We start from the raw sequence: 15,820 nt of genomic DNA on the forward strand, positions 1-15,820 counted from the left end.
AAATTTATTTTGATTAACTGGTGTTTTTTTTTTATTGAATATTTTGGGAAAATATTTAATTGCATCTTTACCAGACCCTAAACGTACTTAAAGTCTGGATCGACTTTTTTCCCCTTCATTAATGACACTTTTATTACATACATTATATCTATCATGGTAATTCAGGATGAGTTTTTTTTTTATTCTAAATTAATTCTTAATGAATTTAAGTGATATTCTCCTTCAAGATACATTTGCCTAACTGGAATAAATGCAATGTACATTATACAGCAAAGGAAAATAGAAGATCTGACATATATCGATTATGGAGTTGATTCGTTTTGGACGAGCGATCTGCCCCTATTGCATAAGCAATGCTGAAGAATGACTGATATCATTAACGATACAGGGAAGAAGCTTTTCAGTTATCTTGTGTTGCTAGCAAAATAGTTAGCTAGCAGCTAGCTAATAGCACAACAACAACAACAACCTAATGTCTGTTGTTTCTGACCTCATAAACATCAAAATTGACCAGGGTGCCAAAACTTTTATGAGGTTGTGAATACTTTTAATATGTTCATTTTGCTTAGTTTTAACATATGAAGCTACCCTGAGACTCTTAAAAGTCCTGTGATAAACCTTTGCACAAAGTTATAGCAAGCTTACCCCTTAAGCCCTGCCAGCATGCCTAGGTGGGCCCCATGTGGGGGAAAGGAGGGCTGATATATGGGTCCCATAAAGGTTTGTCTGTTGGCTCCATGGTGGCCCCACATGGGTTTGCCCATCTAGGGCCACAGCCTACGTGGGGCCTACCTGGGCCCTAAATAGACAAACCCATGTGGGCCGACCACCATGTACGGTTCATTACAGGATGCACATTCAAAGGCCAAATATGGGATGACTCCGTATTTTACAGGATGGATGGCAACCCTATTCAGGGGTGCTAAAGCCCCCCTAAATTAGGTCTAGAATCGCCACTGGATCCAACAGAGATCATCTCTGTGTTGACTGAGGCCTGTTACTTTGGCGCCGACCTGTTGATGATGGGCAAGAGTGGACGAGTAGGCTGCAGGAGCGCCATGTTTGAAATCGCTGTGTTTGTTATAAGGTAAGTTACTTTACGGAAATCTTATTCAAAGCCTGCTTGAAATATGTCAGGGATAAAAAAACGTGCCAGGAGCGGGCAGCAGATCAATTATGGATATACTAAGGTGATCTACCATCAAACTGAGGATTGAGTCCATGAAGCTGAGGATCCCTTGATGACCGAGTGGGACATGTTAACAGTTAGCTTACTTTGTAAATGGTTAGCGGCGGCTTCACTGGAGGAAATGGCCGCTTGTATCTACCCATTTGTCTTCAAAGTAACAAATGAATAATTCACTTGAGGTTCATAAAGGTTAAAAAATAACCAAGCAAGTCCATGGGTAGCACATCTAAGGCACATTCAGTGACACTGAGGGGTCAGTGGATTGGTGGCAATTGAAGTTCAGCATTTTGGTGCAATCCCTTTGCTAAACCAGGACTCTTGGGCAGTAAGACAGAAAAACTCAACAGGTTGTAATGGGAATTCAGCCCAACATCAGATCTATTCACCTCTGTTTGCCTCTGCACAATAAAAGCAGTGATTTAATCCAAGAACTTGTGAAAAGGTACAGTTTTATCTTATTTGTTTAGTCACTTCAGCAGCAGATTGAGAAGTACAGGCATTCATACATTCACTAACATCAGTTAAAGAATCAGTGAAATCGGTGATTTGCTCTGCTTTGTAAAGCTTATAAGAAAAATCTAATTACAGAAACGGAAACATGAGATGAGATCCTGCACAGTAATTGGGTTTATTTTTCTCTTAAGGTTTTTTTCACTAAAAAATTGTGTTTCTCATTTATATAGTTGTACAATATACAGCTAACCCCGATATGTTTGGTTTTACAGCATTCTGACAGCAGTTTAAGTCTAAAAACATCTGCTGTTTAAGATGGCTTCCTTTTAATCAGTTATAAAACTTTTACCAGAAACATGTTGGACAACCACATATAAACTGTAAAGATATGTTTAAAACTCATCCAGTCTGCAGACAAACTGTAAGAAAATCAAAAAAATATTCCTCTTTCAAAGAGGTTCTGTGTTCAAATCATCAGCTCAAAATGAACAAGTTAAATGAACAGATTCCCAAAGATTTCCAGCATCAGGAGATCCATATTTTTTTTCTCATTCAATTTTAAAAATAAAGCAAAGCAAATAAATCTGCAAAGCCAAGGCTATAAAACAAAATGGACACAGGTTTCCCGAAGACCAAACCCCCACGCAGAATCTTCACTTCTCAAACTCGCCATTATTCTCCCAATGACCAAGATCATTCATCCCTTCATCAATAAATCTTTAATCATATATCTTTGTGGCGTGGTCCTTGCAAGTGAAGTTGTCATTAAAATCATAAGTTTAAACTTTGCCATTGTTAACTTTTTGGGCCAACTGACCTAAGGAAATATTTCAAATTAAGAACCCAGATCAAGCCAAAATAACTCCTGATGACCTGCTGCCTGTAGATGATATTTAACAGATTCCCACAACCTCATTTCTTCTAATAGATTATAGTAAAATTTTAGAAAAACCTTTTTAATTTGTCAGTTTTTAAAGTGAATATAAAACATCCCGTAGCAATCATACGTATCCAAAAATCTGGGTAAATAATAATAAAAAATACCAAAACCCATTTGAAAAGCTAATCACCTTTGTCATGTTTTTAAATATGGAAAACAATTAAAGCCACCCCATTCAGTTGTATTGCTTTCTATGCAACTGGCAGCTTTTACTTTATTTTATTTTTCCCACCTAAAACTAACTTAATACAAAAGACAGAAACTGGTGAAGGCAGCTCAAACTAAAAGTGCAACTCAGGTGGAAAAGAGTGAGTAAAGTAAAGTAAAACTCAGTAAACCTGTCTAAACATTCATTAACATTTCCAAACCAAAAATCAACATGTTCTGCCTTCATGATGTGACAGAAAAAAGTGAACCCGACACTAAAAACACATCTTCACAATCATTTTTAGAACAAATATCTTAGTACACTTGAAATAAGACCACACTAGCTCACAAGTACATTTTCTGCAATAAATAGGTGCACGTTTTAAGAAAATAATTCCTTAATATTGACAAAAAAAAGTAGTAGTTCACTTACACTGAAAAGATTCAACTTAAAAAAAAAGAGTTAATTTGTTACATGTAATCAAATTAAGTTAATACACGTAAATATTTTAAGTTATTTTATAGTTTGGAAAACTTAATGTGATTATATGTAACAAATTAACTACATTTTTTATAAGCTGGAGCTCAATTCTTTGTTTCAGTGCATACCAAGACGTTTTTCCTATGTTATCAGTCAAATAATCTGCCAGAGGAATGTTAAGAAATTACTGAGCTAAAATAAGCCACTTTATCTTGATGAAAAGTTTCTTATAACTTGTATTATTTTAAGTGTACTAATATATCTGCACCAAAAACTAGACCAAAAAACACTTTTTGCAGTGAAGTGTTTTTTTAGAGGAGTTTGGGCCTGGATGGGTTGGGTCTGACTGAGGAATAGGCCCCGATGTGCGTGACGAGGTTGGGTTCCACGCTGTGCGCTCTTTCTCCGAGAGTGGTCCTGGCCTTGCGGTACAGAACCATATCCTTGGCGTTCCCTTTGTAGCAGAACGAGCCATCCAGGAAGTCCGCCACCCTTAGCGAGGCGTTGCCGGGGAAAAGCATGGCTGGGGTGCAGCACTCGGTTGCCGGGGAGACGGCGTAGAGCTGCGGGAGATTCTCCGCACCTCCAAGAGGTAGTGCCTTCCTATCAGCTCGGCGGCCACCATAAAGTAGAGGGTGAAGAAGACGAGGTGGTTGGCCGATAGAGTGAAGGAGAGGGAGCAGGGGTTACAGTTAGGGATTGAGAGGAGGAGCGCGGTTGCCCCCACCAAACCGAGCCCCACCCACTCCAGGATGCGATACGGCTCGGGGTTCCAGTAGCGCTGCAGCCTTTCAGGGTGATACAGCTTGATGTACAGCGTGTGGAAGGCAAACCGGCGAGAAAGCAGATCCTTAACCACTGTGAAGAACTCCTCTCCAGGTAGAGCGTCGTCCTCCAGGAGGATCATGTTCTTGGGCTTGACCAGCTCCCATCCCTGGCAAAGGCAGAACATGTAATCCCTCTTCTCCCTCTCGAAGGTGTTGGGTGACTCCCTGTTGGCTTGCTGCTCTTGAGTTGAACGCCGTATGACCTTGAAATGACCCTCCAGCAGCTTTGCGTCCTGGTTTTCCTCCGGGCCGCTCTCCACGTCGCAAAGCAGCACCTTGGCACATCGCCGACCCCCACAGTCAGCTGATAGCTGACTGTGGGGGTCGGCTATTATTTGGAAATGGTATGAGACTGACATTGCAATCCGGAAGTGAAGGGGGCACGTTTTGTGTATTTTTAGGTGAAATATCTCGTTATAAAGTTCTAATGTATTGTAGAAGAATATAATTATATTAATAGTTAAAAGTTATGTTAATTCACATTAAGATATGTTTTACTGAAAAGGAATGTATTATGTCGAATGTCCGGGTCAATCTGACCCAGTAAGTTGTTGTGGAAGGAATTCCTAGCAAGTGTCTTTTCATTATGTCGGAGCCGAAATATTATTGAGTTGTTATTGCAGAAGATTTTGGTGTGTCTCTTTTCCTTCCATTGTGCGTTGCACGCAAATGGAGCGAAAACAGAACATGGAAAGGATGTCTGTTTGGACAGATAATAACTAACAATCTGACTAATGGTCCTCTGAAGGAGCAGATTTAACTTCCACGAGGTCAAACCCAGAATTCTCGGAACTTCCATAACACACTCAATGTAAAACAGAGCCAGAAGCAAGATTCAGAATGCCATTGGTCAGACAGTTTCCAATACACAATAGCAAACTGAAACGGTATAAATGCTCGAAGCCAGAAGCAAAAGTAGACATTTTGGATTCTGAGATGATGAAAATGAGATGATGAACATGTAATGTGTGATGCCGCAGATGTGCATTAAATGTCTTCCTGGTTGTCGGTGAGCCGGAGAGAATGGAGTTTTGTGTATCGTCTCTTAATTCATGAGTTTAGCACCTTTGAATTCCTCCATAGTATCAAGACAGCAAATGTAATGAAATAAAAATAATTAACTGTTAGAATTTATTTCCACTCTGCTGTCCATAGCAAAGTTAACCGTTATACTGTAATATTTTTGCAGAACAAAAGTAAGAAAAATATGTAGCTAATGTTTGACAATGTCTGATTTATCAAAGTTTATTGTTACAATAAAATGTCAAAAAATAAAGGCAATTTTTTTTTCTCGTCTTCTTCAAATGTTAAATGCACGTTAAATTATGGATTCATGTCAATATATTCTTGAATAAAATGCTGTAAAAGTGTGTGTGTTCATCAGTGTCAATATAAAAACTATCAGAATAATTTCTATCAAATTGTGCTCTTTATTCAGAAATCCCCCAAAACAACTAAATAATCACATTAAAAGTAATAAACTCTGTGTTTAGTCATTTATTTGATTACCAAATATATTAGCGTGTGTGAGAAAATGTGTCAAATATTAACTTAACCCTCCTATTATGTTTGTTTCGGAGGTACAGCAATAATGTTCGTGGGTCAATTTGACCCGGAGAGTGTTTAGTCATGCAATAGCGTCAGAAACCTAAAACATCCTCCAAAACTTTTTTGTATCTGATTATTAATTCCAATACTAACCATTTCAATCGATATTTGTGCAATGATGTTTTTTTATTTCTCACAAATAAAGGATCAATGACGACAATTTACTCATTTGGACATAAAAATTTGATTTTCAATTTTTTATGCCCACTGAAAAACCCAAACACAAAATGACAATATTCTTGAAAGTGATTTTTTGTAAATTTCTTTATATTACATTTAGATTTTTTTTGAAGGGGTCATCTTTATAATTGAACTTGAGACACTTTTCTGCTCTGGGTCAAATTGACCCGCTGACTAAAATCAAGACAAATGAGTCCTGAAGATGATCCTCCAGCTGGTTTTCCAGTTTAAATCTGCGTGTTCAAAACAAAACTGGGTTTTTCATCACATGCTGCCCAGATTTTTATGCCATATTTAGCTGTGTGGAAGGCATATATTGCCTAAATGAGTAGGGTCGCTACTCATTTAGGCAATATATGCCTTCTGAATGCCAGGGTGAACTTTATGAATGCCACAAGTCTTCAATCTACTGTGACATTAGGGTCTGGGTTATAGAACAGGGGAAGTTACAACCCATATGTACCACACTGTTCTATTAGCTGCTAGTTTGTCTTGTCCATCGATTGTCAAATCGGATTACTCTGGGAGAAAAGTCTCCAGAAACATTATGGCCCGAATATTACCCTGCCTGTCTCTGCATCCCTTAGACTGGCTGTTGACTCGTCCTTTGACTTATAAACTCTGGTCAGAATGAGGACCTCCAAATATGCATGTAATGCATTTGGTCCAGCTCCTTCCAGTTCTCTCCAAAACTCACCTTCCTTTTAGATTTGTCATTTCAACAAGGATTTTCTGTATTACACAAGGCCTGAGTAGCTCAAAGACTGATTTGATGTCTATAATGCGAGTTACTGCCATCCTAGTCAACCCTGGAATGATCAACAGAAGTTCCAGAGCTTCCAGGGTTTTCATCTTTTTATTTCCCTGCTGCTCATTTCCTAATCTCTGACAGTGACAATATCACATGTACCTTCAGTGTGTAATGTGTTTAGGACTCCCTTGCAGAGAGTATTTATGTTCCCTCCACTTCTACTGAGTGTCCACTCAGTGTGGTGGAGTTTGTCCAGGGGAACAGAAAGGTACCTGTCAAAAGTTGTATGAACACCTGCTTTCAGGCAGCTTTCTAGTGAAGTAAAGAGAATAGTGAAAGAGTGGGTTTGCGTGATTGTTTAGGTGTGTGTGTGGTGTGGGTGTGTGTGTGTGTGTGTGTGTGCATGCATGTGTGGTGTGGTGTGTGTGTGGTGAAATATGTCTCATAGGTGCAAAGAAACAAATAGAATTGGACATTTTTTTAACCTTTTTACCCTTTAACTTGACTGCCGGGTCAAATTGACCCGAACAGTATCGATGTAACAAATAGACCCAGGGGGGGCTGCAAATGTGTAAAATGAACCATTTTCATTTTATACATAGAGTGCACCTATTAAGGCAAATAGAAGTATTTTTTCTGCATGAAACTTTTTCTAACTATTTCTAAAAAAAATTAATCTTTGAAACGGGTCAAATTGACCCGCAACATAACAGGAGGGTTTTAAACTACTTTGCAGAACAGCACTTTGTGAAGTTCGGTCCATTCACTTGTATTAGCTTACGTCAAAGGATATGCAAGTCATAAATGACTTTGTAAGGACTTAATAAAATGCATATTTATATGTTTATAGATTAAATTAGTTTAACTAGACTTAAAAAACTTAAAAAAGATAGTGATCTTTGACAGAAAACAGCCACAGCAGAAAATAGAAAATTATGCAACTAAGACAAGCGACACACCAAATTATTGGAGACAATAATCACACATAATTTGTACAATCAAGAACAATCAATGAAGGAAAATATGTTTATATTGTATATTGCATTTTCTAAGTAAAAGGGCATGCCAACTTATTTGAAAAGCTTTTATATAGACTGGTTAATATAATTTGAAACATCAGTTTCAGTCTAGTTTTGCTGTAAAGATAAACCTATCAAAGATATTTTTAATACTGTAAATTTCAGATTGCAAACATTAATGAAAATCTACTAATAGTAACAACAGCACATCTTATTTTGGATTAAAAATGTATTAAAGTAAATTTCATTCACCCCACTCATTCTCTCTATGCAGAAAAATACAAATCAATCCTGGAAGTTCATATTTTATATCTCCAATATGCAAATGTCAAGATCCAATGATCACATTTAACAAATTCAAAAATTAAACAATTTTCCCACTTTATAGACAAGAAGCCCTCCAGTTTCATCTTTTATATTAGCAGTTCTCAACGTGTGCGGGGTACCGCCCCCCAGGGGGCGTTCAGAGGATGGCAGGGGGCGCTGGCGGACATTTTTACAAAAGGGGGGCGCTGGGATGCCTTTGGGGGCGTTTGGTCGAAGGTAAACTTTACACCTTAAATGCACAACAATGACAGTTTAGACTTTGAGCACTTGGTAAACTGTATTGTCTAACATTAAATCATGCTTGGCTGCAACTGTATCGATGGCAGCTCTTCTTCTATTCAGTGTTTGTTAGCTTCTGTTAGCTTCTTGGCGCAGCTCCGTTCTCCTGCTACTGGTAGCTAAAATCCTGATACCCTCACTTTGTATCCCTCTGAAAAATGAACCCATTAAATAAAGAAATCCCTCCATGGGTGATGCCACGATAGAGAGCGTTCATTTTATAGAGTTAAACACGGTGCTGTAAGTGGTCCGGTATGAAACGGGGTGATAGAACAACACAGCACTTTTAAATTTCAATAATCAGAATGCAGAAATGGTTTCCGTTGTTTTAAAAGGTTATGTCGGGTCTGCCTTTTCCCCATCGATACTCTTACCGACCACCCTGCACCTTAGGGGCTTAAAAAAAAAAGACGCGCACATTTTGCAAACTCTGAAACAGGAGAAGCGGGACATAAAACGGAGAGACAAACTAGATGTGAATTATGGCATAAAAACAGAGAATCCGACGCTGAACAGTGAAAAATCAACACATGATGTGAAACACATGACGATTAGGCAGCGCAGCAGGTGATGAGTGAAGATTACTGAAATTATCAAATAAATGTAGCAACAGGAAAGAAACTAAAGTGGACATAGTAATAAACCAAGAGAGGATAATACTAATCAAAGGAAACTAAATGGAAATGAATGAAGAACAAAATGCAAGAATAAACTAAGAAACTAAAGTAAATACAGAGGAATAAACTGGTATGGCAGACCTTTTGAGTAATAATTAATACAGAGGACTGTATGGCAAGAATAAACACACTATTTCCAGATAAAAGGGTAAAATAATATTGTTGAAATGTCATGGGTTTGTGGAGACCACATCTAGTACTGAGAATAAATATATCTTACAGAACATAACAGTAAAGAACTTATCACTTATTTATGTTTTTAATTAGATTTGATATATTTATTTCTTCAATATTTTTTTCATGTCAGTGTTAATGTCATGAGGCTGATGACTCCATGACTTTCAATTTGACTCATTAGGATTTGATTAAGAACCAGATTTGTTTTGTCATTTCTGTCCAGTAAAACTATTAATCTATAATCAATCTATATAAAGATATAATCCATGTTTCTGTCTCTATTTGTATGGCATTAAAAGGACCTGGAATGTTTTTCATGAAAGTTCTGGTTTGCAATAAATGCCATGTGGGTGAATTTTATGGATGATACTCTGATGTCCCATTCTCCTGAAGGCAGCACAGAGCTGCACCACCAGAAACTGAAACACTGAAGAGAAGAGCTATGATTAATGTAGTTACAGTTCTATCCATGTTTTAATGTTGCAGAGTTCAGTCAGTCGTTTTGCAAAAAGTTCAAAGTTTAAACTGGCATGTTGTACATTTTTTATCTGGTCATTTTGTGAAACATTTAACAACTATAAAATGGCACAAAATAAAAATATTTTTTCCACTCTGATTTGCTGCTGTTAGGCCTACCAATTTTAACTTGAATGTTCATTGCATTTTTCATAGATGCCTGTGAAAATAATTTCTATTCCCATGACATTGTTCTCTGGGAAATTATTTTTGATGATAAATACAGAAACAAGAATAAAAATAAAAACATCTACAATGGCGATAGTAATATTAATGATAAAATAATAGTCAGTGCAAAGTATCCTACAAATTCTTTGGGGGGGGGGGGGGGGGACCTGGAAAAAGGCTAGGGGGCGCTGGCCCAAAAAAGGTTGAGAAACACTGTTTTATATGAACCTCTACATAGGACATATATGGAAAATAGTTCTACGGCGTTTCCCTGTGTGAATCATTATGTGCCGAGTTAAAGTCGGTTTTCGACTAAAACCTTTTAAACAGGTCCCACATGAAAACGGCTTTTCATCTGTGTGAATCATCATGTGCTGAGTTAAACTAAGTTTGTGAGGAAAACCTTTTCCACAGGTCCCACATGAAAACGGCTTTTCATCTGTGTGAATCATCATGTGCTGAGTTAAACTAAGTTTGTGAGGAAAACCTTTTCCACAGGTCCCACATGAAAACGGCTTTTCACCTGTGTGAATCATCATGTGCTGTGTTAAATGGAATTTGTGACAAAACTTTTTCCACAGGTCACACAAGAAAAGGCTTTTCACCTGTGTGAATCATCATGTGCCGAGTTAAAGCGGTATTAGACTAAAACTTTTTCCACAGGTCCCACATAAAACGGCTTTTCACCTGTGTGAATCATCATGTGCTGTGTTAAACGTAATTTGCGACTAAAACTTTTTCCACAGGTCCCACAAATGAAAACGGCTTTTCATCTTTGTGAATCATCATGTGCCGAGTTAAATCAATTTTTTGCATAAAACGTTTTCCACAGGTCACACATGAAAACGGCTTTTCACCTGTGTGAATCATCATGTGCCGAGTTAAATTCGGTTTTCGACTAAAACTTTTAAACAGGTCCCACATGAAAACGGCTTTTCACCTGTGTGAATCATCATGTGCGAGTTAAAATTCGGTTTTCGACTAAAACCTTTTCCACAGTCACACATGAAAATGGCTTTTCACCTGTGTGAATCCTCATATGAGCATCAAGAGAATATTTGCCAGCAAAACGCTTTTTACAGGTCACAGGAGAAAGGTTTTCTTCTTTTCTGATTTTGCTTCTCAGCTTCAGCAGTTTCCTGGAAGATGACCTGCTCCTTGTTTGGTTCTGATTCAGTTTGGTTTGTTTGCTCATAAACAGGAACCACCATCCAGGTATCAGTCTCCTGTTTTAATTCAAGCTGTTCTTCACCCTGACTGGAGTAAACTTCTTTCTCTTCCACTTTTATTTGTTGATATTCTAGATCCTGCTGCTCTTCTTTTATATGTTGATCTTCTGGCTCTTCTTTTTCTTGTTTCACCTGCAGAGGTTCTACCTCGTCCTGGTCCAGATTGGATCTCCTCTCCTGGCTATACATCTCGTTCTCATAAACGTTATGTTGCAGGCAATCTGGAGAGGAAAACAGGAAAAAAGAGGAATTGTTAACGTTACTGAATAACAGACTTTCATCATTAAAGACAGAAATCACAGAATAAACACATCTGAAAATTCAAGAATGCAGACATTCAGCTGACATTTGGAAAATTACCAAATTAAATATTTCTGATTAATTTATTCACTGTATATGATTGTTATTGTTTAAAAATATTTTCTAGTATTATTTCTAATATTTTCTATGTTGAGCGATTAACTTTTTATTTTATTACTTTGAACTTTGAGTTCAGTTTCATGTTAATTGTTTATTAATTTTTTGTTTCTTTACTTAAAAAAAAAATCCTAACCCAAGAACCCAGAATCTTGACAGTTTGTCCATTTTCTGTAAGTTTAGGGACTGGTACAGGACCAGCATGCACTGGGCTTTCACCAGGTCTTATCTTTTTTACTGCTAAGAATAATGATAATTCTTAGCAACAGAGAAAATGCAAACAAAAAAGAGACGCAAACAAATGAAATACAGCAAACAAGAAGAGATGACGGAAACAAAAAGCAAATAAAATGTAGCAAACAAAAAAAGAGACGCAAACAAAAGACCCTCCTGCTGTGCTGGACCAAAACAGCAGAAGATGCCTCAGCACCGCAGGATATTGTTGATCAGATCGACGGACTATTGACATGAGGGCTTGACAGACAACGTTTCGCAAGTAAGATGGACATAATATTGTGTATATTTTGTATTAGAATATTACTTTACTGTATTATGTCCACCAGTGAAATATCAGCTAATGCTAGCTGGTATAGTGCTATAGTACTTGGTGTTCAGTCCCCGCTCTGAAAGCTAACCGAGATTATTTTTAAAAGTTTCAGTTATTTTCTAACACTGACTTAGATATCTGATACAAGAGCCTATTATAGAAATGAAACAATATAATAAATAATAATATTACACGTTATAACATTCACCAGAAAAGTTTACACAGATGGCAATGGCTATTATTTACTTCACTCTGTCAAAGTAAGATACCTCCCAAATCTCCCGTTTATGTTTTAAAGGTTTCCTGTGTGTGTGTGCGCGCGCGCGCTAAACATGTATAGCATAATATTATTCAGTATTAATCATTATTTATTTCTGTCTATATTTATATAAATATGTATTGATAAGACGAGAGCGGTCCATTAGGCGTCTGTCCTTTTATTATGTCTATGTGAGAAACGGCCCGGTCTACGGAAGACGGGTCCTTCGAAGGCCACGAATATGGACGACCAGAAGAGAGAAGCTGTAGCCTTCAGCTAGCTGCCTAGCCTCCATCTTGGCGTTATGTTGCTTAGCAACCGTGACAACGTGAAGCACAGAGTGCTAAGGAAAAAACGGACTCGAAGTAGTTTTTTACTCGTTTTTTGTATTATTCTTCACTTTTGTGATAAAGGCTGTTCCATACTAAAAAAGAAATCTGTTTGATTCTAAAATGTTTAAACATTATAGCAAGGAATGTAAGCAAATTATTCATTTTCAAATACTCTCTAGATCTCAGGAAGTAAGACATTACAGTTAAATAAAACTATTATGTTTGAAGGCTTAACTTTAATCAGTCAAACCCATTTGTTCAGGAATAAATACTTCAGTGAAACAAATTTTTTACAACTATTACCTGGCTTAATATCTGTGTTCCACCTCCACTCATAGGGGGAAACTACCGGGAGTTTTTAAAACGATTTGCCGGGAGACGTGCGTTCTCTCTCGGTGTACCGAACATGGAGCGCCCGGTCAGCTGACAGCTGGCGAGGGGAGCTGGCTGTTAATGCAGCGGGAACAGACATCTCCGAAAACGTCTGAGCAATATTGCAATTAAGTGATTTATTGATGAACCGAGAAGATATCTGAGATCTATACATCAACATTCTCGCCGAAAAATATTGTAAAAAATCATTTTGTGTAATACAGCAAAAAAATAAAAAATAAAATAAAACAATTGCTGCCATTGCTGCTTTCTGAACACCCGTTTTAAAGGATGCAGACCCTAAATTTGGACAGCTGTTTTTTGTTCGACTCCCTCTAGTGGTCTGGAGCACTTCCGTTTCAGCACTTTTTGTTTGCATCTTTTGTTTGCTGCATTTATTTGCGTCTCTTTTTGTTTGTGCGTTTTATTTGCTATTGTTTGCGTCTTTTTGTTTGTTGCGTTTTATTTGCTATTTGTTTGCGTCTTCTTGTTTGCTGCATTACATTTCTTTGCATCTCTTGTTTTGTTTGGTTGTTTTCTCTGTTGCTGCGTATTTGCACCCGTCGGCCACAGGTTCATATAAAGGCCAGCTGTGCCTTTATGTGGAAGGATAAAAAGAAACTGTTCATTATAGAAACAATAAACAGAACAGATTCCAGGAGGATTTTAGAAATACGGAGTTGTGTCTGCCTCGTTATTTTAACCTGTTGTATCCTGTTTACAGGAAAAAATCTGCGTCTGTTACACCGACAGCCCTGTTGCGTGAAACACTTGCTTTACTAGCCTTTTGCTGAATTGTTCTACATATTTCTCCTGTTTATGAAAGTAAGTCTCAGCAGTTAAAGGAGGAGAGCCCTAAGAAAGATAACTGGTTCCATTTTCTCTCTACATAAATAAGCCATTCTTACAGCGTAGTTGTGATGTTTGCGTTCTTTTATCTGATATAAAAACATTTATACAGGAGGGGAACGGTTACTATAATGACCCTCATGCAGAAAGCTTCATACATTCAAACCTTAACCTGAATCCAAACGCTGGCGTTTCTTACCTATTCGGTATAAGATTATCTTGGGCTTCCGGGAGAAATCCAGCAGTCTGCGTTGATCATCCATCTCTTCCTCTTGATGATTTCTTTAAACTCTGTGAATGTTTCTTCAACAGCAGTCAAATGCTTGTTGATAAACTCGTTTATACAAACTCGAAAATTCAACAAAACAAACCATGCGCCATCTTGTTTCTCGTCTTCTTCTTCGTCTTTTTTCTGGCGGTTGGCAAACAACTTTAAGGTGCATTACCGCCACCTTCCAGGTTGGAGTATGGATAAGAAGCTCATAGCCTCCTCGTTCTTCTAAGAAAATTAAAAAATACTATCAAAAGCTATATTTCCTGATGAACTCTGAAACAATTCTCTTATAACCAACTCATTTTTATTACTACTAAGCTCACTAAGTAGTATCTTTCTTTCCCGTACATATTTGTTGGTTTGGACATACAGGATTAAATAGTACTCTTAACTTAATGAATAAACGTAATACAGGTTGTTGTATTTATTGTGGAAAGTTAGAAACAGTACAGCATATCTTTTTAGAAAAAAATTAATTGTTAATGCATGTCACCATGAGAAAAGCCTTCTGGGTTTTGCTTAAAAACTTTTTAAAATATTAAAATCACACATTTTTGTCTCATGAAGTGAAAAATGTGAAAAACTTATTGTCAGAAATCTTTTCTTGCTATTCTATGTTTTTGTTTGTGACTCAAACTTTTGCTTGTGATTCTCACATGATATCATGGGCAGGGCCTAAAATTACAACAAAAATATTTCTGGTGTGTGCAAATAAAAGTTTATGTTTGGCAAATAACATTTTAAGTTCACGAGGCAAAATTACTTATTAAAAAAACATTTTTTAAACAAAACTTTTTGTAAAAGAAAAAAAGAAATAATTACAATTCCAAAAGTTTTGATTAAAAATTTATTATGCTTAACTTTTTTTTTTTTTTTTTTTATTGAATATTTGGGGAAAATATTTAATTGCATCCTTACCAGACCCTAAACGTACTTAAAGTCTGGATCGACTTTTTTTCCCCTTCATTAATGACACACTTTTATTACATACATTATATCTATCACGGTAATTTAGGGTGACTTATTTTTATTCTAAATTAATTCTTAATGAATTTAAGTGCTATTCTCCTTCAAGATACATTTGCCTAACACTGGAATAAATGCAATGTACATTATACAGCAAAGGAAAATAGACGATCTGACATATATCGATTATGGAGTTGATTCGTTTTGGACGAGCGATCTGCCCCTATTGCATAAGCAATGCTGAAGAATGACTGATATGATATCATTAACGATACAGGGAAGAAGCTTTTCAGTTATCTTGTGTTGCTAGCAAAATAGTTAGCTAGCAGCTAGCTAATAGCACAACAACTACAACAACCTAATGTCTGTTGTTTCTGACCTCATAAACATCAAAATTGACCAGGGTGCCAAAACTTTTATGAGGTTGTGAATACTTTTAATATGTTCATTTTGCTGAGTTTTAACATCGGAAGCTACCCTGAGACTCTTAAAAGTCCTGTGATAAACCTTTGCACAAAGTTATAGCAAGCTTACCCCTTAAGCCCTGCCAGCATGCCTAGGTGGGCCCCATGTGGGGGAAAGGAGGGCTGATATATGGGTCCCATATGAGTTTGTCTGTGGGCTCCATGGTGGCCCCACATGGGTTTGCCCATCTAGGGCCACAGCCTACGTGGGGCCTACCTGGGCCCTAAATAGACAAACCCATGTGGGCCGACCACCATGTAGGGCCATGTACGGTTCATTACAGGATGCACATTCAAAGGCCAAATATGGGACGACTCCGTATTTTACAGGACGGATGGCAACCCTATTCCGGGGTGCTAAAGCCCCCCTAA

At 37.4% G+C, this 15,820-nt stretch overlaps 1 long non-coding RNA gene and 1 pseudogene across 1 annotated transcript; both read right to left on the reverse strand.

Moving 5' to 3' along the window:
• Nucleotides 1-1,793: 1,793 nt before the first annotated feature.
• On the reverse strand, nucleotides 1,794-5,189 carry LOC145550454 (GPI-N-acetylgalactosamine transferase PGAP4-like; annotated as a pseudogene).
• Nucleotides 5,190-10,951: 5,762 nt separating this feature from the next.
• LOC145550452 (uncharacterized) lies at nucleotides 10,952-14,267 on the reverse strand. The gene is made up of 2 exons (XR_014086347.1): nucleotides 13,944-14,267; nucleotides 10,952-11,189 (listed from the first exon to the last, which is right to left on the reverse strand). It is a non-coding gene; the product is annotated as an uncharacterized LOC145550452 (long non-coding RNA).
• Nucleotides 14,268-15,820: the final 1,553 nt, after the last annotated feature.

The sequence above is a fragment of the Poecilia reticulata genome, unplaced genomic scaffold (assembly GCF_904066995.2).
Source record: "Poecilia reticulata unplaced genomic scaffold, P_reticulata-male-v2 Scaffold_50, whole genome shotgun sequence".
Taxonomy (NCBI): Eukaryota; Metazoa; Chordata; class Actinopteri; order Cyprinodontiformes; family Poeciliidae; genus Poecilia; species Poecilia reticulata.